At 39.7% G+C, this 23,481-nt stretch overlaps 1 protein-coding gene across 7 annotated transcripts in view; it reads right to left on the bottom strand.

Annotated features, from left to right (window-relative positions):
- LOC139749892 (uncharacterized) overlaps window positions 1-23,481 on the bottom strand; it is a 77,827-nt gene that overhangs the window by 45,611 nt on the left and 8,735 nt on the right. For 2 of the 7 annotated variants that reach the window (XM_071664276.1, XM_071664280.1), the window contains exons 2-3: window positions 20,151-20,433; window positions 5,732-5,860 (exon numbers count right to left, since the gene is read on the bottom strand). The gene's annotated coding sequence lies outside the window, so the exon portion shown is untranslated. Of the gene's footprint in view, window positions 1-5,731; window positions 5,861-10,144; window positions 10,241-20,150; window positions 20,434-20,684; window positions 20,822-23,481 lie in introns of all 7 variants that reach the window. The other 5 variants (XM_071664277.1, XM_071664278.1, XM_071664279.1 and 2 more) reach the window with 5 other exon arrangements.

Raw genomic sequence — 23,481 nt, forward strand, 5'->3', positions numbered from 1 at the left:
TCCAGAAAGATGGCAGGAATGGATGGTATTGCAATTGAATTTACTAAGAAAGGGGGTGACTCTGTTGTTGACTGGTTGGTAAGGATATTCAAAGTATGTATGGATCATGGTGAAGTTCCTGAGGATTGGAGGAATGTATGTATAGTACTATTGCATAAAGGTAAAGGCAATAAAGGGGAGTGTTCAAACTACAGAGCCATAAGTTTGTTGAGTATACCTGGGAAATTATATGGGAAGGTATTGAGTGACAGGGTGAAGGCATGTATAGAGCATCAGATTGGGGAGGAGCAAAGTGGCTTCAGAAATGGTAGATGTGTGGATCAGGTGTTTACTTTGAAGAATGTGTGTGAGAAATACTTAGGAAAACAGATGGATTTATATGTAGTACTTATGGATCTGGAGAAAGCATATGATATGGTTGATACTGATGCTTTGTGGAAGGTCTTCATAATATGTGATGTGGGAGGTAAGCTGCTAGAAGCAGTGAAAAGTTTTCATCAAGGCTGTAAAGCATGAGTAAGAGTAGGAAGAGAGGAGAGTGATTCGTTCCCAAAGGAGATCGGTCTGCTGTAAGGGTACGTGATGACACCATGGTTCTTTACTTTGTTTATCAGTGGGGTGGTAAGAGAGGAAATTCCAAGAATTTTGGAGAGAGGGGCAAAGAAACAGTCTGTTGGGGATGATAGGGCCTGGGAAGTGAGTCAATTGTTGTTCGCTAATGATACAGCGCTGGAGGCTGATTCAAGTGAGGAACTGCAAAAGTTGGGATATAAGACTGAATGGAGAAAAACTGGAGGAAGTGAAGAGTTTTAAATATCTGGGAGTGGAAATGGCAGCAAATGGAAACTGTAAGTGGAAGTGAGTCATAGGGTGGGAGAGTGGGTGAAGGTTCTGGTAGCAATGAAAATGAAAAATAAGTGGAAAGCAAGAACATTATCTCGGAGAGTAAAAATGAGTATGTTAGAAGGAACAGTAATTTCCAACATTATAATATGGGTGCAAGGCAAGGGCTACAGATAGGGTTGTGAGAAGGTAGGATGTGTTGGAAATGAATTATTTGAGGATAATATGAGGTGAGAGGTGGTTTGATAGAAAAAGTAATGAAAAGGAAAGAATGATGTGTGTTAGCAAAAGAGTGTGGTTGCAAGAGCAGAAGAGGGTGTTTAAATGTTATGGGCATATGGAAAGAATGAGTGGCAAAAAGGTTGACAAAGAGGATATATGTTTAGGAAGTGGAGGGAAAAATAAGTGGGAGACCAAACTGGAGGTGGATGGATGGAGTGAAAAAGATTCTGAGCGATCAGAGCCTGAACATGCTGGGGGGTGAAAGAAGTGTACAGAATAGAATGAACTGGAACTATGTGGTATACCGGGGTCAATGGACTGAATCAAGAAATGTGAAATGTCTGGGGTAAACCATGGAAAGGTCTGTGGGGCCTGGATGTGGAAAAGAATCTGAGGTTTCAGTGCATTACGCATGACAGTTAGAGACTGACTGCGAGTGGATATGGCCATTTTTTGTCTGTTTCCTTCTGCTACTTCGCTTACACAGGGGTTAGTGATGCTGTTTCCTGTTGACATGTATATGTATATATATGACATGTGTATGTGTGCGTATAGGTATAGATGTGTGTACATGTGTGGATGGATCTTTCTTTGTCTGTTTCCTGGTGTTACCTCACTGATGCCGGAAACAGTGATCAAGTATAATAATAATATGATATATATGGTTTGGAAACGTCTTAGGAATAAAGTCAGGGGTTGGTGAGAGGACAAGACCTATGAAAGAAAGAGCACTACTTCTAAAGCCTGAGTTGGGATAGTGTGTGACACAGTGTAAGAAACTAAATTCTACATTGATGTAGGTAAAGTTGAAATTAGATGGCGAGAGATGGATGATTATTGGTGTTTAGAAGAAAGATCATGAGAGGCAAGTGTTTTGGGAGCATTTGAGTGAGTGCATCAGCAGTTTTAGTGCATCAGACTGGGTATTTGTGAAGTGTGACTTAAATGCGAAGGTAAGTAATGTGGCAGTTGAGGGTATAACTGGTTTGCATTGGGAATTCAGTGTTATGAATGGAAATGGTGAAAAGCTTGTGGAGTTGTGCTAAAAAAAATCTGGTGATTGGAACACTTGGTTTAAAAAGAGAGATATACACAAGAATACATATGTGAGTAGGAGAGATGGTCAACAAGCTTTATTAGATAACGTATTAATTGATAGGCACTTTTTGATGTAAATGTGCTGAGAGGGGCAGCTGGTGGGATGTCTGATCACTATCTTCTGGAGACAAGGGTACAGATTTGTAGGGGTTTACAAAATTGGAGACAATGTTGGGGAGGAGAGAGTGGGAGTACGTGAGCTTGGAAAGGAGACTTGTGTGAAGTACCAAGAAAGACTGAGTGTAGAATGCCAATAGGTGAGAGTTATTGAAGTGAGGGGACTGGATGAGGAATAGGGTGCATTTAGGGAAGCAGTAGTGGCATGTGCAGGAGATGCATGTGGCATGGGAAAGATGAGAGGTGGGCAGATTAAAAAGGGTAGTAAGTGGTGGAATGAAGAAGTAAAGTTGTTGGTGAAAGAGAAAAGAGAGGTGTTTGATTGGTACTTACAGAGAAAGAGAGCAAGTGATAGGGAAATGTATCAGAGAAAGCAGCAGGAGGTCAAGAAGAAAGTGCAAGGGTTGAAAAATAGGGTAAATAAGAGTTGTGGTGAGAGAGTATCATTAAACTTTAGAAAGAATAAAAAGATGTTTTCGATGGAGAAATGATGTGCAAAAGACAAAAGAACAAATGGGGACATTGGTGAAGGTAGCAAAAGGGGAAGTGATAACTGGTAGAGGTGGAGTAAGAATTTTGAAGGACTGTTAAATGTGTTTGATGACAGAGTAGCAGATGTAGGGTGTTTAGGTAAGGTGGTATGCAAAGTGAGAAAGTCATGGAGAGTGGTTGGGTGAAGAGAGAAGAGGTGGTGAATGCCTTGTGGATTGGACGGTGTTGCAATATAATTCATTCCTCATCCACCCCCTCACCTCATTTGCTTTCACCTTTTCACATTCTACACTCAATCTCTCTTGGTACTTCTTCATAAAATCTCCTTTCCAAGCTCACTTATTCCCACTATTCTCTTATCCAAGACATTGTCTCAACTTTTTTGAAAACCTCTACAAATCTGTACCCCTGTCTCCAGAAGATAATGATCAGACATCCCATCAAATGATCCTCTCAGCACATTTACATCGAAAAGTCTCTCTTTCACATGCCTATCAATTAATATGTAATCTAATAAAGCCTGTTAATCATCTCTCCTATTCAGATACATATACTTGTGTGTCTCTTTTTAAACCAGGCGTTCCTAATAACCAGTCTTCTGTAGCACACAACTTCACAAGCTCTTTGCCATTTCTATTAATAACACTAAATTCCCAAAGCATACCAATTATACCCTTAATTGCCACATTACTTACCTTGGCATTTAAATCACACTGTTATTGATTGGTTGGTAAGGATATGCAATGTATGTATGGATCATAGTGAAGTTCCTGAGGATTGGAGGAATCCATATACAGTGTCATTGTATAAAGGCAAAGGGGATAAAGGTGTGTGTTCAAACTGCAAAGGAATAGGTTTGTTGAGTATACCTGGAAAATTGTATGAAAAGGCATGTACAGAGCAGCAGACTGGGGAGGAGTAGTGTGGTGTCAGAAGTGATAAAGGATGTGTGGATAAGGTGTTTACTTTGAAGAATGCGTATGAGAAATACTTAGAAAAACAGATGGATTTGCATGTGGCATTTATGGATCCAGAGAAAGCATATGATAGGGTTGATACAGATGCTTTGTGGAAGGTCTTAATAATATGTGATGTTTGAGATGAGCAACTAGAAGCAGTGAAAGGTTTCATCAAGGCTGTAAGGCACTTGTATGAGTAGAAAGAGAGAACAGTAATTGGTTCCTAGTGAAGGCTGGTCTGCAGCAAAGGTGTGATGTGACCATGGTTATTCAGTGTTTTGTATAGGGTATTTAGGAAAGTACATGCAAGAGTTTTGGAGAGAGGGGCAAGCATACAGTCTATTGGGATGAGAGGGCCTAGGAAGTGATTCAAATGTTGTTCGCCAATGATACAGCATCGGTGGCTGATTCAAGTGAGAAGCTGCAGAAGTTGGTGACTGAGTCTGGAAGAATGTGTGAAAGAAAAAAGTTGAGAGCATATGTACATAAAAGCAAGGTTATTATGTTCAGCAGGATTGATGACAACTCATTTGAGATGTAAGTTTGAAAGGAGAAAAAGTGGAGGAAGAGAAGAGTTTTCAATATCTGGGAGTGGACCTGACAGCAAATGGAACCTGGAAGCAGCAGTGAGTCCCAGGGTGGGGGAGTGGGTGAAGGTTCTGGGAGTGATGAAGAATGTGTGGAGACAACATTATCTAAAAGAGCAAAATTGGGTATGTTCAAAGGAACAGTAGTTCCGACAATATCATATGGGTGTGAGGTCTGGGCTATAAATAGGGTTGTACAGACGAGGGTGGATGTGCTGGAAATGAAATGTTAGAGGACAATATGTGGTGTGAGATGGTTTGATCATGTAAGTAATGAAAGCGTAAGAGAGATGTGTGGTCATAATAATAGTGTTGTTGAGATGGCAGAAGAGGGAATATTGAAATGGTTTGGACATATGGATTGAATGAGTTAAAAAAAAGGGTGACAAAGGGGATACATGAGTCAGAGGTGGAGGGAACAAGAAGTGGGAGACCAAATTGGAGATGGAAGGATAGAGTGAAAAAGATCTTGAGCGATCGGGAAATTTGATAATATGGCAAAACTTCTAAGGCTCAGAATTAATTTGGTAAACTACTGTATGACCTCGGTGGTATGATAGTTTTCCAGCACCCCTCAGCTGTTTGTTTACATCCTCAGGTGTTTGCAGTTCTTTACAGTAGCAGGTTCTCTGTATTCACAGTTTTATGTGTCAATATTCAGTGATAATTTACCAATAAATATGAACACAGAGAAATCAGCAGGCAGTCCAAATGTTGGTGATGTTATATATGAATAAATTTCATTATTACTACAAGATAAGATGATCTTCTTTGATAAAATTGAGAGGGGCATGGCAGCTGGGCTTTGCATGAGATTTACAATGGTGCTTCCTCAAATATGTTCAGCTTAAAGAAGTAAACAGAAAGATTCTTACATCCCACGCTGACATTGGAAGCTAAAGGAGTAGGGTCATTCATAAACCATTGAAGAAAGAAAGAACTTTGATCTGGATAGTGCTTTTATTCAGTTGTTTAAACTTCATTGGAATGATAATGTTTTTATTTCTATTGAAATAGAAAAGGAACAAGCCAAAATATTCAACAGAAAGCTCTAACCTTATGGATGATTATGTTTACAAAAATTTAAGTACGGGCATGCTATTAGAGTGCATGCTATGTGTAGTGAAAAATGCATTGCCAAAGAAGAAATGTTCACCAAGCTTAAAAAAGATTAATAATGCTAATGAAAATACTCTCCATTGGCACTGTATGACCAAGAAACCCTTGCAATTGAGGATGAGGAGGCACCTATAGGAATGAAAATAAAAAGATGAATTGACTATCCTTGATTTCAAAACCTGAGGTATACAAACATACAAACTGATGGTTAAATCTTAAATCATGCACCATTTAGAGGTGTCAATACTTTTAATGACTTCTCACTCAAACAAAAGATGATGGAAAAACACTTACACTGCAGTAGTTCAAGAATTATATTGTGTATGAAGCCATGTACAGCCCATTTCCAAGTGTATTGAATTGGATCCAAAACACAAAATCCTGTTGAGTCATGACAAATGCTCTGCCCACCTTAAAGCATACCTGATGAAGGACAATACTGTTAGATTGTATCAACAACCTAACTGTAACTATGTAATTCATATACAGAATAAGAGTATAGCACCAATTTCTAACTATCGAATTCTGGGACATCATCAGTTAAATCTATTTTCCAGAAAGGAATAAACCTAATAAATGTTATTTTGCTAGGTAATAGTCCCTGGAAAAATTGAATATCTCTACAGCATGGTTGGCAGCTACTGAGAGTCAGAGAGGAGTTTACTACATTCAGCTAAATTATAGGATTGTTTCAGCCACTCTAACAATTCCACATTTCTTCTGATACACACAGTCCCTTTAATTATTTCCTTGCAAAGATGAATTGTATCTAAAAATGTTTGATCATATGTTTAAAGATATGAGAATCATTGGCATTTTACATATTTAGGGTTGCTAGTGGTAGTTATGTGAAATCTTGAAAGGTTCAATGGATGCCTAGATATATTTCACAGACTTTTTCTGACCTCATATTTTCCCCATGGTTCACATCCTACCTCATGCTACTCATTCAACATCAGAGAAGAAGAAATGAGTAAAATATTGGATTAGACATACATCAAAATAGCTTTGAGTATTGAGAATTTCCTTCATCAATGGCAGTGTAATGTTTTGAGAATAATCCGAATGTTGCAGAGCATGACATCAATCATGTTTAATTCTATATGTACACATACCTATGTATCATCATCTCAAACAAAAGGGAAAATTTGGAGTTAAATAATGCAAACACCAGTGAAACACTTGCAAAAACCAACAGAACATATGAGAATCTCACTTAATCTTCACTAGTGGCTGATATTTACCTTCTTTTTGAAATCACAACATCCGCAAAATCAGTGATTGTTTTGGTCAACTGCAATCTGCTTTTGCACATTGGTTCAATAACCAGTTTAGCTACAAATAAAAAATGTTAGAATACTGCAGTACAGTACTAGAGCAATATCTAAAGAATAGAATACATATTTCAGCGTGTGGTTAAATAATTGCAAACTACATACTTGTAAATAGATTAAGGGAATCTGTGAAAACCTTACCTACCCATGTATGACAAGCAAAATTTAAAGTAGAAATATACAAACAATAATGTCATGTGCTGATGGAGGAATCATGATATGACATCCTGTGGTGAAGTTGAATGATGAAACAAATGGTCACTTGGTCTGTCATCTCTTCATTGAAAATTTATCAGCAGTTGATGCAATGCTCAATTTTGTGTATGTCTGGTATATTCTGACTAGAATATCAAAATTCAAGATAAAATTTGGTTACTACACAAGGTTTCTATATAGTCTGCTGATTTCTACAACTATATTTCATTTATTATACTTAATGTCTCTCATGTTAGCAAGGTAGCGCAAGGAAACAGATGAAAGAATGGCCCAGCCCACCCACACACGCACACATACATACCTATACATTTCAACATATACATACACAGATATATAGATATAGATACATGTACATATTCATACTTTCTGTCTTCATCCACTCCCATCACCACCCTGAAACACATGAAATAGCATGTCTCCCCCTCCGAGTTAGCACCAAGAAAAGACAAAGGCCACATTCGTTCACACTCAGTCTCTAGCTGTCATGTGTAATATACTGCAACCACAGCTCCCTTTCCACATCCAGGCCCCACAGAACTTTCCATGGTTTACCCCAGACCTTTCACATGCCCTGGTTCAATCCATTGACAGCACATTGACCCCGGTATACCACATCATTCCAATTCACTCTATTCCTTGCATGCCTTTCACCCTCCTGCATGTTCAGGCCCTGATCGCTTGAAATCTTTTTCACTCCTTCCTTCCACCTCCAGTTTGGCCTCCCGCTTCTCCTTGTTCCCTCCACCTCGTACACATATATCCTATTTATCAATCTTTCCTCACTCATTCTCTCCATGTGACCAAACCATTTCAACACACCCTCTTCTGCTCTCTCAACCATGCTCTTTTTATTACCACACATCTCTCTCACCTTTTCATTACTTACTTGATCAAACCACCACACACCACATACTGTCCTCAAACATTTCATTTCCAACACATCCATCCTCCTGCCGCACAACCCTATCAAGAGCCCATGCCTTGCAACCACATAACATTGTTGAAACCACTATTCCTTCAAACATACCCATTTTTGCTTTCCAAGATAACATTCTTGCCTTCCATACATTCTTCAACACTCCCAGAACCTTTGCCCCCTCCCCTGCCTTGTGACTCACTTCCACTTCCATGGTTCCATCCATTGCTAAATCCACTCCCTGATATCTAAAACACTTCACTTCCTCCAGTTTTTCTCCATTCAAACTTACCTCCCAACTGACTTGTCCCTCAACCCTACTGAACCTAATAACCTTGATCTGATTCACATTTACCCTCAGTTTTCTTCTTTCACACACTTTATCGAATTCAGTAACCAACTTCTGCAGTTTCTCACCCGAATCAGCCACCAATGCTGTATCATCAGCGAACAACAACTGATGCACTTCCCAAGCTCTCTCATCTACAACAGACTGCATACTTGCCCCTCTCTCCAAAACTCTTGCGTTCACCTCCCTAATAGCCCCATCCATAAACAAATTAAACAACCGTGGAGACATCACGCACCCCTGCCGCAAACCAACATTCACTGGGAACCAGTCACTTTCCTCTCTTCCTACTCATACACATGCCTTACATCCTTGGTAAAAGCTTTTCATTGCTTCTAGCTACTTACCTCCAACACCATATACTCTTAATACCTTCCTCAAAGTATCTATCAATCCTATCATATGCCTTCTCCAGATCCATAAATGCTACATACAAATCCATTTGTTTTTGTAAGTATTTCTTACATACATTCTTCAAAGCAAACACCTGATCCACACATCCTCTATCACTTCTGAAACCACAATGCTCTTCCCCAATCTGATGCTCTCTGTACATACCTTTACCCTCTCAATCAATACCCTTCCATATAATTTCCCAGGAATACTCAACAAACTTATACCTCTGTAATTTGAACATTCACTTTTATCCCCTTTACCTTTGTACAATAGTACTATGCATGCATTCTGCCAATCCTCAGGTACTTCACCATGAACCATACATACATTGAATATGCTTACCAACCAATCAACGACACAATCACCCCCATTTTTAATAAATTCCACTGCAATATCATCCAAAACTGCCGCCTTGCCAGTTTTCATCTTCTGCAAAGTTTTCACTACCTCTTCTCTGTTTATCAAACCAACTCCCTGGCCCTTTCACTTCGCACACTACCTCGACCAAAACACCCTATATCTGCCACTCTATCATCAAAGGCATTCAACAAACCTTCAAAATACTCACTCCATCTCCTTCTCACTTCACAGCTACTTGTTATCACCTCCCCATTTGCCCCTTCACCGATGTTCCCATTTGTTCTCTTGTCTTACGCACTTTATTTACCTCCCTAAAATTTAATGATACTCTCTCACCCCAACTCTCATTTGCCCTCTTTTTCGCCTCTTGCACCCTTCTCTTGACCTCCTGCCACTTTCTTTTATATGTCTTTCCAAATTTTACATCAATAGCCCCAAATCTTCCTATAATGAAAATCTCTAATATCACAGTCTCATGTAAATCCATACAATATATTCTGTGTTGCTCCATATCATTGTCAACATTTATTTTGTTCTCCATCATATTAGCACTCTAAGAGTAAATACTATACAGTACTCATTGCCCAAAGATACTTTCATTGCATAACTAAATAGATAAATTACCATGATTAGTTCATGAGTATGAAGATATAACAGATTCCATCCCATACACTTGACCATGTCATGTCACACTGCAAAAATTAGTACACCTCAGTTTAACAATACAATCTTGTATAATTCTACAGAATCTTTGAAAATTGACTATCTACCTTAAAATTCAACATCATAGTTGAATCACACCATCATTATGTGTGACACCACTTGGCAGGCATGGGATAGAATATATAACTGTCTTTATGAACATAATGTGCAATATCAGCTGGCAAGTGGAAATCAAACAGTTTAATTTTAAGTAATAACAAGATATTGGTGAACTTTAGCTACTAGATGAGGATATGTGAGGTTTCTATAAATTTCCAATGATTCTTTTAGCGTTTTATCCACATTTATGTTGAACAGCCCTACATTTTGCTAGTTATACATAGCCCTCACCACTATTAACTTAAGAAGAATAAGGATTAGTACCCTACACCTTGTTCTGCAATTTATATTCCATTCTTTAAAAGCTACATTACCTTTAAAAAATAATGTCACTGTACTCAAAGCGAGTTTTGTCAGGCAGCCAAGCTTTTAATTGGTATATTTCAGATTTGGAGTGCCAGAGAATTTACCTATAGTTTTGAGAAAAAAAAATATATCAATGTACTCTTATCTTAGTAAAAGTGATTTGGACTGGGAAAGCATGATCTGGAGAATTATTTCTATCTTAAGACTAATAACCAAGAGGTAACTCTATGTTTCAGGAAAGCGAGGGGAAAATATAAGTGAAATACTTCTAGTAATCAAAAAACTTTCCAAATCTCAATCAATTTCACCAAGGGGCCAAGAGTTACCTTAGGCTCACATATCATTGTTGAAATATACAAAGAACATTTTTGTCATGTTCTTTTGCTGTATTGGTTACAAGCCACAAGATGATGCAAACATACTCAGCAACTACAGCATACTCAATAAATGAACAAACACTCTTGCAACTCAATGCAAAAGACACTATGAAATACAAAAAGATTCTACATTAATAAAGTCCAATTTATCTCTTCAACTCTATTAACTTTGGTGATTTAGTTTTCCAATGCGAAAAAAGAGCGTTTAGAGCATACAATAACAATTACAAAACATGATTTCAGGCATTATTCTTAAGTGAATAACATTAAATTTGGTGAGATTATAAGGGTTATTTGGTTCCAGGACAACATGGGGTTGACTAATGTATAAGTATGTAAACATTTGTAAAAAAATCTAAAGAACATATGAAACCTCATCTAATCTCCCTTAACAGCCAAAATATACAGCAAACTACACTGACAATCTACTGATGGGATCATAATGAATGGCTACTTGTGGGGAAGTTGGACAGAGGAACAGATTTGTCATTTGTTTGTTAATATTCAGGTGCATTTGACCAAGTTCGAATATTATACTTGGAATAGAATGCTGAATATTACATCTCATCTACTAGAAAGTTCTTACAAGGGTTTTACAGATCTAATGATTTTCTTTTTTTCATACATATTTGCCATTTCCCACTTTAGTGAGGTAGCATCAAGAACAGAGAACCAAGCCTTTGAGGGAAAATCTTCACTTAGCCCCATTCTCTGTCCCTTCTTTTGGAAAAGTAAAAACTAGAGGGGGGAATTTCCAACCCCTGCTTCCACCCTTTTAGTTGCCTTCTACGACATGCAGGGAATACGTGAGAAGTATTCTTTCTCCCCTATCCCCAGGGATAAATGATGATTTTCTTATAAGCATAATAACTATTTTCAAATTAGCACTACATTTCCCTGATATAACAGCAACCAATATCATTTCATCTGTGGCAATACTAAAGGTTAGAACATATTGCTTCACATCATGCTCTACAACTATTACTATATTCTTTAAACACCACACTAACACTGCAAAACAAAATCATTTAGTAAAAGTTAATAGCAAATTTAGCTTGAATAAAGAAAACAAAGAAATGCAGTCAGGGTGCTTAAAAGTTGGGAAAAATGCAGTGGCAATAGTATGATATACAAAGTCTACTACCTGAAGTGATATTGATTATGCAGCATTCTGCTTTCCTAAATCATTTATTTATTTGTTTTGCTTTGTCACTGTCTCCCATGTTTGCGAGGTAGCGCAAATATATCTTTAGTATCTAATTGGGCATAACAAATATAATGCACTCCATTTTCTAATTCTGGATAGTTTAGCAACGATCAGAAGGTGTCACAAAATTACAGTGTATCATTATAATTCAGCAGCTGCTATATGCCCATGAAAAGCTGTAATCAAATGTGTAAATTTGATTTGCAGTTGAATCTAATGTTGCAAGCCCTAGTAATACCTAATAATCTAAATAAATTTGCCATCACATCATTAGAATGGAAACTGTGAAACTTTACAATACATTAATAAAATGATTTACATTATATTAGTCAAGTGAACCTCCTAGAGTACTACAAGTGTACTCCACAAACTCTAAAGCAATCTTTTTGCATTTCAGTGTTTAGGAATACATATGAAGAGTTAAACTCTTATCTATACAATATCAAAAATAAGGTAAATCTAGGTTAGTGGGACAAGTTAGATGAGATTTTCACAAGCTCCCTTGATTTATAGTGGTTTTGCTTATTTTTACTCCATATTTCCCCCAACCATCATAAACCTCACCACTATCCTAATTAAAATTCTAAGATGTTAACAATATTCTAAATCCAACTGACTCAGTTGAAAGCACTTATATTAAGTATAAACAGTTCATTACTATGAACTACCTCTAAACCCATACATCACTTCTGTGATGCCCCTAAATTAGGAAGTCATCTTATAATCTACCATTATAAATAACTTCTAGGAAGTGCAAGAGTCCACTGGCAAACATTTCAGTAAAAGCCTAAAACAGAGGCACTAACTTTGTAGATTTCATATACTATATTAATCTGTCATAGACTTTGTGCTGCTATTGTAAGAAATGATGAGGGAGTGTGGGATTTTGATTTAATACCCTTAAAAACTATTTAATTATATATCTATCATACTTTGTTGCAGTCTCCCGCATTAGCAAGGTAGCACAAGGAAACAGACGAAAGAATGGCCTAACCAACCCACATACACATGTATATACATACACGTCCACACATGCACATATACATACCTATACATCTCAATGTTTACATATATATACATACACAGACATATACATATCCACACATGCACATAATTCATACTTGCTGCCTTTATTCATTCCCGAATTCATGAAATAGCATCCCTCCTCCCCCCACCAGGTAGTGCTAGGAAAGGACAACAAAGGCCATATTCATTCAAACTCAATCTCTAGCTGTCAGGTGTAATGCACACAAACTACAACTCCCTTTCCACATCCAGGACCCACAAAACTTTCCATGGTTTACCCCAGACACTTCACATGCCCTGGTTCAATCCATTGACAGCACATCCACCCCGGTATACCACATCGTTCCAATTCACTCTATTCCTTGTGCACCTTTCACCCTCCTGTTTGTTCAGGCCCCAATTGCTTAAAATCTTTTTCACTCCATCTTTCCACCTCCAATTTGGTCTCCCACTTCTCCTCGTTCCCTCCACCTCTGACACATACATCCTCTTTGTCAATCTTTCCTCACTCATTCTCTCCATGTGACCAAACCATTTCAATACACCCTCTTCTGCTCTCTCTACCACACTCACTTTATTACCACACATCTCTTATCCTTTCATTACTTACTCAATCAAACCACCTCACACCACATAGTGTCCTCAAACATCTCATTTCCAACAGATCTACCCTCCTCCGCACAACCCTATCTATAGCCCACGCTTCACAACCATATAACATTGTTGGAACCACTATTCCTTCAAACATGCCCATCTTTGCTTTCTGAGATAACGTTCTCGCCTTCCACACATTCTTTAACGCTCCCAGAACCTTCGCCCCCTCCCCCACCCTGTGACTCACTTCTGCTTCCATGGTTCCATCCACTGCCCAATCCACTCCCAGATATCTAAAACACTTCACTTCCTCCAGTTTTTCTCCATTCAAACTTACCTCCCAATTGACTTGTCCCTCAACCCTACTGAACCAAATAACCTTGCTCTTATTCACATTTACTCCAGAGTAGAGCTTTCTTCTTTCACACACTTTACCAAACTCAGTCACCAGCTTCTGCAGTTTCTCACCCAAATCAGCCACCAATGCTGTATCATCAGCAAACAGCAACTGACTCACTTCCCAAACCTTCTCATCTACAACAGACTGCATACTTGCCCCTCTCTCCACAACTCTTGCATTCACCTCCCTAACAACCCCATTCATAAACAAATCAAACAACCATGGAGACCACACACCCCTGCCGCAAACCGACATTCACTGAGAACCAATCACTTTCCTCTCTTCCTACTCATACACATGTCTTACATCCTCAATAAACACTTTTCACTGCTTCTAACAACTTGCCTCCCACACCATATATTCTTAATACCTTCCACAGAGTATCTCTATCAACTCTATCATATGCCTTCTTCAGATCCATAAATGCTACATACAAAGCCATTTGCTTTTCTAAGTATTTCTAACACACATTTGAATGCAAAGGTGAGTAATGTGGCAGTTGAGGTAATAATTGGTGCACAAGGGGTGTCCAGTGTTGTAAATGGAAATGGTGAAGAGCTTGTAGATTTGTGTGCTCAAAAAGGAGTTGTGACTGGGAATACCTGGTTTAAAAAGAGAGACATACATAAGTTTACGTATGTAAGTAGGAGAGATGACCAGAGAGCATTACTGGATTACGTGTTAATTGATGGGCGTACAAAAGAGAGACTTTTGGATGTTAATGAGCTGAGAGGTGCAACTGGACGGATGTCTGATCATTATCTTGTGGAGGCGAAGGTGAAGATTTGTAGAGGTTTTCAGAAAAGAAGAGAGAATGTTGGGGTGTAGAGAGTGGTGAGAGTAAGTGAGCTTGGGATGGAGACTTGTGTAAGGAAGTACCAGGAGAGACTGAGTACAGAATGGAAAAAGGTGAGAACAAAGGATGTAAGGGGAGTGGGGGAGGAATGGGATGTATTTAGGGAAGCAGTGATGGCTTGCGCAAAAGATGCTTGTGGCACGAGAAGCGTGGGAGGTGAGCAGATTAGAAAGGGTAGTGAGCTGTGGGATGAAGAAGTAAGATTATTAGTGAGAAGAGAGTGGCATTTGGACGATTTTTGCAGAAAAATACTGCAAACAACTGGGAGATGTATATAAGAAAGAGGAAGGAGGTCAAGAGAAATGTGCAAGAGGTGAATAAGAGGGCAAATGAGTGTTGGGGTGAGAGAGTATCATTAAATTTTTGGGAGAATAAAACGATGTTTTAGAAGAAGTAAATAAAGTGCGTAAAACAAGGGAACAAATGGGAAAATCAGTGAAGGGTGCTAATGGGGAGGTGATAACAAGTAGTGGTGATGTGAGGAGATGGAGTGAGTATTTTGAAGGTTTGTTAAATGTGTTTGATGATAGAGTGGCAGATATAGGGTGTTTTCGTCGAGGTGGTGTAAAAAGTGGGAATGATTTGGTAAACAGAGAAGAGGTAGTAAAAGCTTTGCAGAAGATGAAAGCCGGCAAGGCAGTGTGTTTGGATGGTATTCCAGTGGAATTTATTAAAAAAGGGAGTGACTGTGTTGTTGACTGGTTGGTAAGGTTATTCAGTGTATGCATGACTCATGGTGAGGTGCCTGAGGACTGGCGGAATGCTTGCATAGCACCATTGTACAAAGGCAGAGGGGATAAAGGCAAGTGCTCAAATTACAGAGATATAAGTTTGTTGAGTATTCCTGCGAAATCATATGGGAGGGTATTGGTTGAGAGGGTGAAGGCATGTACAGAGCATCACACTGGGGATGAGCAGTGTGGTTTCAGAAGTGGTAGAGGATGTGTGGATCAGGTGTTTGCTTTGAAGAATGCATGCAAGAAATACATAGAAAAACAAACGGACTTGTATGTAGCATTTATGGATCTGGAGAAGGCATATGATAGAGTTCATAGAGATGCTCTGTGGAAGGTATTAAGAATATATGGTGTGGGAGGCAAGTTGTTAGAAGCAGTGAAAAGTTTTTATCAAAGATGTAAGGCATGTGTATGTGTAGGAAGAGAGGAAAGTGACTGGTTCTCAGTGAATGTAGGTTTGCGGCAGGGGTGTGTGATGTCTCCATGGTTGTTTAATTTGTTATGGATGGGGTTGTTAGGGAGGTGAATGCAAGAGTTTTGGAGAGAGGGGCAAGTATGCAGTCTGTTGTGGATGAGAGAGCTTGGGAAGTGAGTCAGTTGTTGTTCGCTGATGATACAGCGCTGGTGGCTGATTCATGTGAGAAACTGCAGAAGCTGGTGACTGAGTTTGGTAAAGTGTGTGAGAGAAGAAAGTTGAGAGTAAATGTGAATAAGAGCAAGGTTATTAGGTACAGTAGGGTTGAGGGTCAAGTCAATTGGGAGGTCAGTTTGAATGGAGAAAAACTGGAGGAAGTGAAGTGTTTTAGATATCTGGGAGTGGATTTGGCAGAGGATGGAACCATGGAAGCGGAAGTGAATCATAGGGTGGGGGAGGGGGCGAAAATTCTGGGAGCAGTGAAGAGTGTATAGAAGTTGAGAACATTATCTTGGAAAGCAAAAATAGGTATGTTTGAAGGAATAGTGGTTCCAACAATGTTGTATGGTTGCAAGGCATGGGCTATGGATAGAGTTGTGCGCAGGAGGGTGGATGTGCTGGATATGAGATGTTTGAGGACAATATGTGGTGTGAGGTGGTTTGATCAATTAAGTAATAATAGGGTAAGAGAGATATGTGGAAATAAAAAGAGTGTGGCTGAGAGAGCAGAAGAGGGTGTTTTGAAATGGTTCGGTCACATGCAGAGAATGAGTGAGGAAAGATTGATGAAGAGGATATATGTGTCAGAGGTGGAGGGAACGAGGAGAAGTGGGAAACCAAATTGGAGGTGGAAAGATGGAGTGAAAAAGATTTTGAGTGATCGGGGCCTGAACATGCAGGAGGGTGAAAGGCGTGCAAGGAATAGAGTGAATTGGAATGATGTGTTATAACGGGGCCGATGTGCTGTCAATGGATTGAACCAGGGCATGTGAAGCGTCTGGGGTAAACCATGGAAAGTTCTGTGGGGCCTGGATGTGGAAAGGGAGCTGTGGTTTCGGTGCATTGTGATATGACAGCTAGAGACTGAGTGTGAACGAATGGGGCCTTTGTTGTCTTTTCCTAGCACTACCTCGCACACATGAGGGGGGAAGGTGTTGTTATTACATGTGTGGCAAGGTGGCGATGGGAATGAATAAAGGCAGACAGTATGAATTATGTACACGTGCATATATGTATGTGTCCGTGTGTGTATATACATGCATACGTTGAGATGTATAGGTATGTATATTTGCGTGTGTGGATGTGTATGTACATACATGTGTATATGGGTGGGTTGGGCCATTCTTTCGTCTGTTTCCTTGCGTTACCCCGCTAACGCAGGAGACAGCGACAAAGCAAAATAATAAAATAATATGTAGCATTTATGGATCTGGAAAAGGCATATGATAAGGGTTGATAGAGATGCTCTGCGGAAGGTTTTAAGAATATATGGTGTGGGAGGCAAGTTATTAGAAGCAGTGAAAAGTTTTTATCGAGGATGTAAGGCATGTGTACGAGTAGGAAGAGAGGAAAGTGATTGGTTCTCAGTGAATGTCGGTTTGTGGCAGGGGTGCGTGATGTCTCAATGGTTGTTTAATTTGTTTATGGGATGGGGTTGTTAGGGAGGTGAAATGCAAGAGTTTTGGAAAAGGTCAGTTTGAATGGAGAAAAACTGGAGGAAGTGAAGTGTTTTAGATATCTGGGAGTGGATTTGGCAGAGGATGGAACCATGGAAGCAGAAGTGAATCATAGGGTGGGGGAGGGGGCGAAAATTCTGGGAGCAGTGAAGAGTGTGTAGAAGTTGAGAACATTATCTTGGAAAGCAAAAATAGGTATGTTTGAAGGAATAGTGGTTCCAACAATGTTGTATGGTTGCAAGGCATGGGCTATGGATAGAGTTGTGCGCAGGAGGGTGGATGTGCTGGATATGAGATGTTTGAGGACAATATGTGGTGTGAGGTGGTTTGATCAAGTAAGTAATAATAGGGTAAGAGAGATATGTGGAAATAAAAAGAGTGTGGTTGAGAGAGCAGAAGAGGGTGTTTTGAAATGGTTCGGCCACATGCAGAGAATGAGTGAGGAAAGATTGATGAAGAGGATATATGTGTCAGAGGTGGAGGGAACGAGGAGAAGTGGGAGACCAAATTGGAGGTGAAAAGATGGAGTGAAAAAGATTTTGAGTGATCAGGGCCTGAACATGCAGGAGGGTGAAAGGCGTGCAAGGAATAGAGTGAATTGGAACGATGTGTTATAACGGGGCCGATGTGCTGTCAATGGATTGAACCAGGACATGTGAAGCGTCTGGGGTAAACCATGGAAAGTTCTGTGGGGCCTGGATGTGGAAAGGGAGCTGTGGTTTCGGTGCATTGTGATATGACAGCTAGAGACTGAGTGTGAACGAATGGGGCCTTTGTTGTCTTTTCCTAGCACTACCTCGCACACATGAGGGGGGGAGGTGTTGTTATTACATGTGTGGCAAGGTGGCGATGGGAATGAATAAAGGCAGACAGTATGAATTATGTACACGTGCATATATGTATGTGTCCGTGTGTGTATATACATGCATACGTTGAGATGTATAGGTATGTATATTTGCGTGTGTGGATGTGTATGTACATACATGTGTATATGGGTGGGTTGGGCCATTCTTTCGTCTGTTTCCTTGCGTTACCCCGCTAACGCAGGAGACAGCGACAAAGCAAAATAATAAAATAATATGTAGCATTTATGGATCTGGAAAAGGCATATGATAAGGGTTGATAGAGATGCTCTGCGGAAGGTTTTAAGAATATATGGTGTGGGAGGCAAGTTATTAGAAGCAGTGAAAAGTTTTTATCGAGGATGTAAGGCATGTGTACGAGTAGGAAGAGAGGAAAGTGATTGGTTCTCAGTGAATGTCGGTTTGTGGCAGGGGTGCGTGATGTCTCAATGGTTGTTTAATTTGTTTATGGATGGGGTTGTTAGGGAGGTGAAATGCAAGAGTTTGGAAAGAGGGGCAAGTATGCATACAGTCTGTTGTGGATGAGAGAGCTTGGGAAGTGAGTCAGTTGTTGTTTGCTGATGATACAGCACTGGTGGCTGATTCGGGTGAGAAACTGCAGAAACTGGTGACTGAGTTTGGTAAAGTGTGTGAAAAAAGAAAGCTGAGAGTAAATGTGAATAAGAGCAAGGTTATTAGGTACAGTAGGGTTGAGGGACAAGTCAATTGGGAGGTAAGTTTGAATGGAGAAAGACTGGAGGAAGAAGTGTTTAAGATATCTGAGAGTGCATTTGGCAGTGGATGGAACCATGGAAGAGGAAGTGAGTCACAGGGTGGGGGAGGGGGCGAAAGTTCTGGGAGCATTGAAAAATGTGGGGAAGGCGAGAACGTTATCTCGGAAAGCAAAAATGGGTATGTTTGAAGGAATAGTAGTTCCAACAATGTTATATGGTTGCGAGGCGTGGGCTATAGATAGAGTTGTGTGGAGGAGGGTGGTTGTGTTGGAAATAAGATGTTTGAGGACAATATGTGGTGTCAGGTGGTTTGAGCGAGTAAGTAATGAAAGGGTAAGAGAGATGTATGGTAATAAAAAGAGTGTGGTTGAGAGAGCAAAAGAGGGTGTTTTGATATGGTTTGGTCACATGAAGAGAATGAGTGAGGAAAGATTAACAAAGAGGATATATGTGCCAGAGGTGGAGGGAACGAGGAGAAGTGGAAGACCAAATTGGAGGTGGAAAGATGGAGTGAAAAAGATTTTGAGTGATCAGGGCCTGAACATGCAGGAGGGTGAAAGGCGTGCAAGGAATAGAGTGAACTGGAATAATGTGGTACACTGGGGTCGACGTGCTGTCAATGGATTGAACCAGGGCACGTACAGCGTCAGGGGTAAACCATGGAAAGTTCTGTGGGGCCTGGATGTGGAAAGGGAGCTGTGGTTTCAGTGCATTATACATGACAGCTAGAGACTGAGTGTGAACGAATGTGGCCTTTGTTGTCTTTTCCTAGTGCTACCTCACGCACATGCGGGGGGAGAAGGCTGTCATTTCATGTGTGGCAGGGTGGCGACAGGAGTGAATATGGACAGACAGTATGAATTATGTACATGTGAATATATGTCTATGTCTGTGTGTGTATATATATGTATACGTTGAGATGTATAGGTATGTATATGTGCGTGTGTGGACGTGTATGTATATACATGTGTATGTGGGTGGGTTGGGCCATTCTTTCGTCTGTTCCCTTGCGTTACCTCCCTAATGCGGGAGACAGCGACAAAGTATAATAATAATAATATCAAATATACATATATATAAGTTATTAGACTGATGACAACAGGGATAGTAAGACAAATAAGAGAGAGGAGTATAAAGTGGGGGTACGTACCTCCGGCAGGTGGAATGCAGCAACTGGGTGTCAGTGGTGCTATGGGAAATGTAGCTGGTCACCTCAGGCACCTACAAGTGTGAGATCATCACAATGGCACCGCTATTCCATACCAAGTTTGGTGAGGACAACTTGACCATTATCGGTAAGCGATGTACAAACTGTTTTCTTCGTCTTCCATCCCATCAACCAGTGAAACACTAGCAAAAACTAACGATATATGAAAACTTCAGCTAACTTTCCCTAGTGGCTGATATTTACCTTCTTTTTGAGACCACAGAATCTGCAAAATAAGCAACTGTTCTAGTCAATTGCAATCTGCTACAAATAAAAATCTGAATACTGCAATACAGTACAAGGGCAGTATTTAGAGAACAGAATAAAAATCAGTATGTGGTTTGGAGCATTATATATTCATTTTACATTAAATAAGGTGCCAGAGGATATGGTTATGAATATCAAGAAAAATAACACGCTAAATATAAGAAACTACATACTTGTAAAAAGATTAAAGAAAAATTATGAAAACCTCACCTAACAGTCTATAGCAGCCAAAATTTATAGTGGAAATATACTAACAATAATGTCATGAGTTGATGGGGACATGATGATATGATGTCCTGCGACGAGGTTGAATAATAACACAAATGGTCAGTTGGTCTGTCACCTCTCTGTTGGAATATTATCATCAGTTTGTGCATTGTTTAATTTTGTGTGTCTGGTAAATTTTGACTAGAATGTTAAAAATTAAGATAAAATATGGTTACTATATATGGTTTCTGTAGGGTCAGCTACTTTTCTATGACTATTCTTCCTAATTTAACATCAACAGCCCCAAATTTCCCTATCATGTAAATCCCAGTATTAAAGTCCCATGTATATCCGTACAATATATTCCACTGTGATGCTTCAAATCATAGTCAACATTTACTCTGTTCTCTAACATTACATTACCACTCTCAAGGAAATATTACACTGAACTCATTACCCAAAAATACTTTCATTGCATAACTAGACAGACAAATTACCATGATTAGTTCATGTGTATGAAGACATAATCAGTTTCCATCCCATACTTGACCATGTCATGTCACATTGCACAAATTAATACATTTCAGTTTTAACAATAGTCCTATATGATTCAACAGAATCTTTGAAAATTCACCTAACTTACCTCAGCAGCTACTACCTACCTTAAAGTTCAGTATCATAATCGAAATATACTATCATCATGGAAGTAGGTTGTTGACAACAGCCACCCACAGTGGTACTACCATCCTGACTGAGGAACATTAAAGTGGTGCCCGGAACCATGTTACACTCTCCATGTCAAGACTGCTGGTCTTACTTTCTGTCTCATCAAAACCGGATTACCGAGTTAATCCTACCATCTTCTTCATACAAGCACCACACACCTAATCAAAACTTGCTCATTATTATTACTTATTTCACATAAGCAGTCTTGCCAATTCCTGTTCACTCAAACATTCACAAGTGTCATCATGACAGTCCGTCAAATCTATGGCCTCTAGTCCCCAGCATTATGGAGTGCTAAGAATCTACAGGTTTCTGCCTGACTCTACTGCCAATGAGAGGGAGGGCTCTAGCAGTAGTAGTACTGACTCCTCCCATGACCTTTCCCTGTCTGTGAGACCTTCTTTTTCTGTTCACTATACCAACATTCATGGTCTCTCTAGTAACTTCTCCTCAGTTGAATGCCATCTGTCTAATACCTCTCCTAATATCTTACTTTTCTCTGAGATACAGTTGTCCAACGATGTTCTCATTAGTCCCTTTTTCATATCTAATTATAACCTCCACTCATGATTCCAGTTCAAAGGTGGTATTTGAGCTTATTCCAACATAAACATACCTGTTGCACGATTCAAGGAACTTGAGTCTCCACACTTTGATGTTATGTGGCTCAAAGTCTGTCTTCCTACTATTACACTTGTACTCTGTTTTGCCTATTGCTCACCTAATTCTACAATTTTTTTATAGCCTTCTTCAACTATCTAAATCCTGCCATGAGACTGTGACATCCTCCAACCCGCAAGCCAAGATCCTTAACCTCAGGGATTTCAATGTTCACCATAGAGAATGGTTGAATTCCTCCCACACAGATGGTGGAGGGATTGAAGCACTCACTTCTCCATTTTCAATGATTTACAGCAAATTATCCCCCAACCTACCCATATACCTAACCACTGTGAACAATGCCCTGATATTCTGGATTTGTTTTTCATCTCTAGCCCATCTCACTGTAAATATAGAATCTTGCCCCCCAATTGGTTCATCTGATCACACTCTCATCTATTCTAATGGCACCTTCCCTTCCAGCAAACCCTTCTAAGTGTATATACTGGCACCTCAACGAAGCTGACTGGAATTACTTACATAAATTCTTTTCCATCTTTCCTTGGGTAAATCACTGTCTTTTATGTGGTGATGCTTCAGTCTCTGCCAAATCCAAAGCAGAGGTTATTCATGCAGAAATGGAAGCATATAATCCTCTCCCTCCAAAACTACTACTTCCTCCAATCAGTGGTTCAACCGTTCCTATTCTGAGGCCATTCAGGCAAAGGAAGAAGCATATCAGACTTGGAAAAGCTCTCCTTCCTCTGACTCCCCTTCAGCTTTTATCACTGCCCTTAATTGTTGCAAGCACATTATCCACAAGGCTAAGCATTCCTTTATTCAAAGGAAGTGCGATAACCTCTCCTCGTCATCCACTGATAGGTCTTTCTGGTCTTTAGCCAAGGGTATCTCGAGCAACTTCTGTCACTCTACCTTTCCCTCACTTTTCCATTCTGACGGTACTATAGCTGTCTCTCCCACTGACAAAGCAACAATCTTTGGGTTTCTCCCCTAACTTCACTTTGGATGACTCTAACATTCCTTCACCTCCTGATGCTCCTCTTACTAATCCTATGCCTCATATCGCAATCCCTTTTCAGACTGTCCAAAAAACACTTCTTTCTCTGAACACAAGCAAGGATTATGGTCCTGGTTGCATCCATCTCAGTTTACTGAAAGAGTGTGCCTCTGAACTTGCACCTGTGCTTGCTCATCTCTTCCATTTCTGGTCAAAAACCAAAATTTTTCCATCTCCTTGGAAACATGCCTTGATACATCCCTTCCCTAAGAAGTGTTACTGTTCTGACCCTTCTAACTATCATCCTACTGCTTCAGCATCTACCATTTCAGTTTTTGAATCCCTTCTCAACTCCCATATCCTTAAACTCCTCAAAAATCATTGTCTTCTCTCTGATCACCAGTATGGTTCCCATAAGACAAGATCCACTGGTGATATTCTTTCCTATCCTACTAA

This window comes from Panulirus ornatus, chromosome 8 (genome assembly GCF_036320965.1).
Source record: "Panulirus ornatus isolate Po-2019 chromosome 8, ASM3632096v1, whole genome shotgun sequence".
Lineage (NCBI taxonomy): Eukaryota > Metazoa > Arthropoda > Malacostraca > Decapoda > Palinuridae > Panulirus > Panulirus ornatus.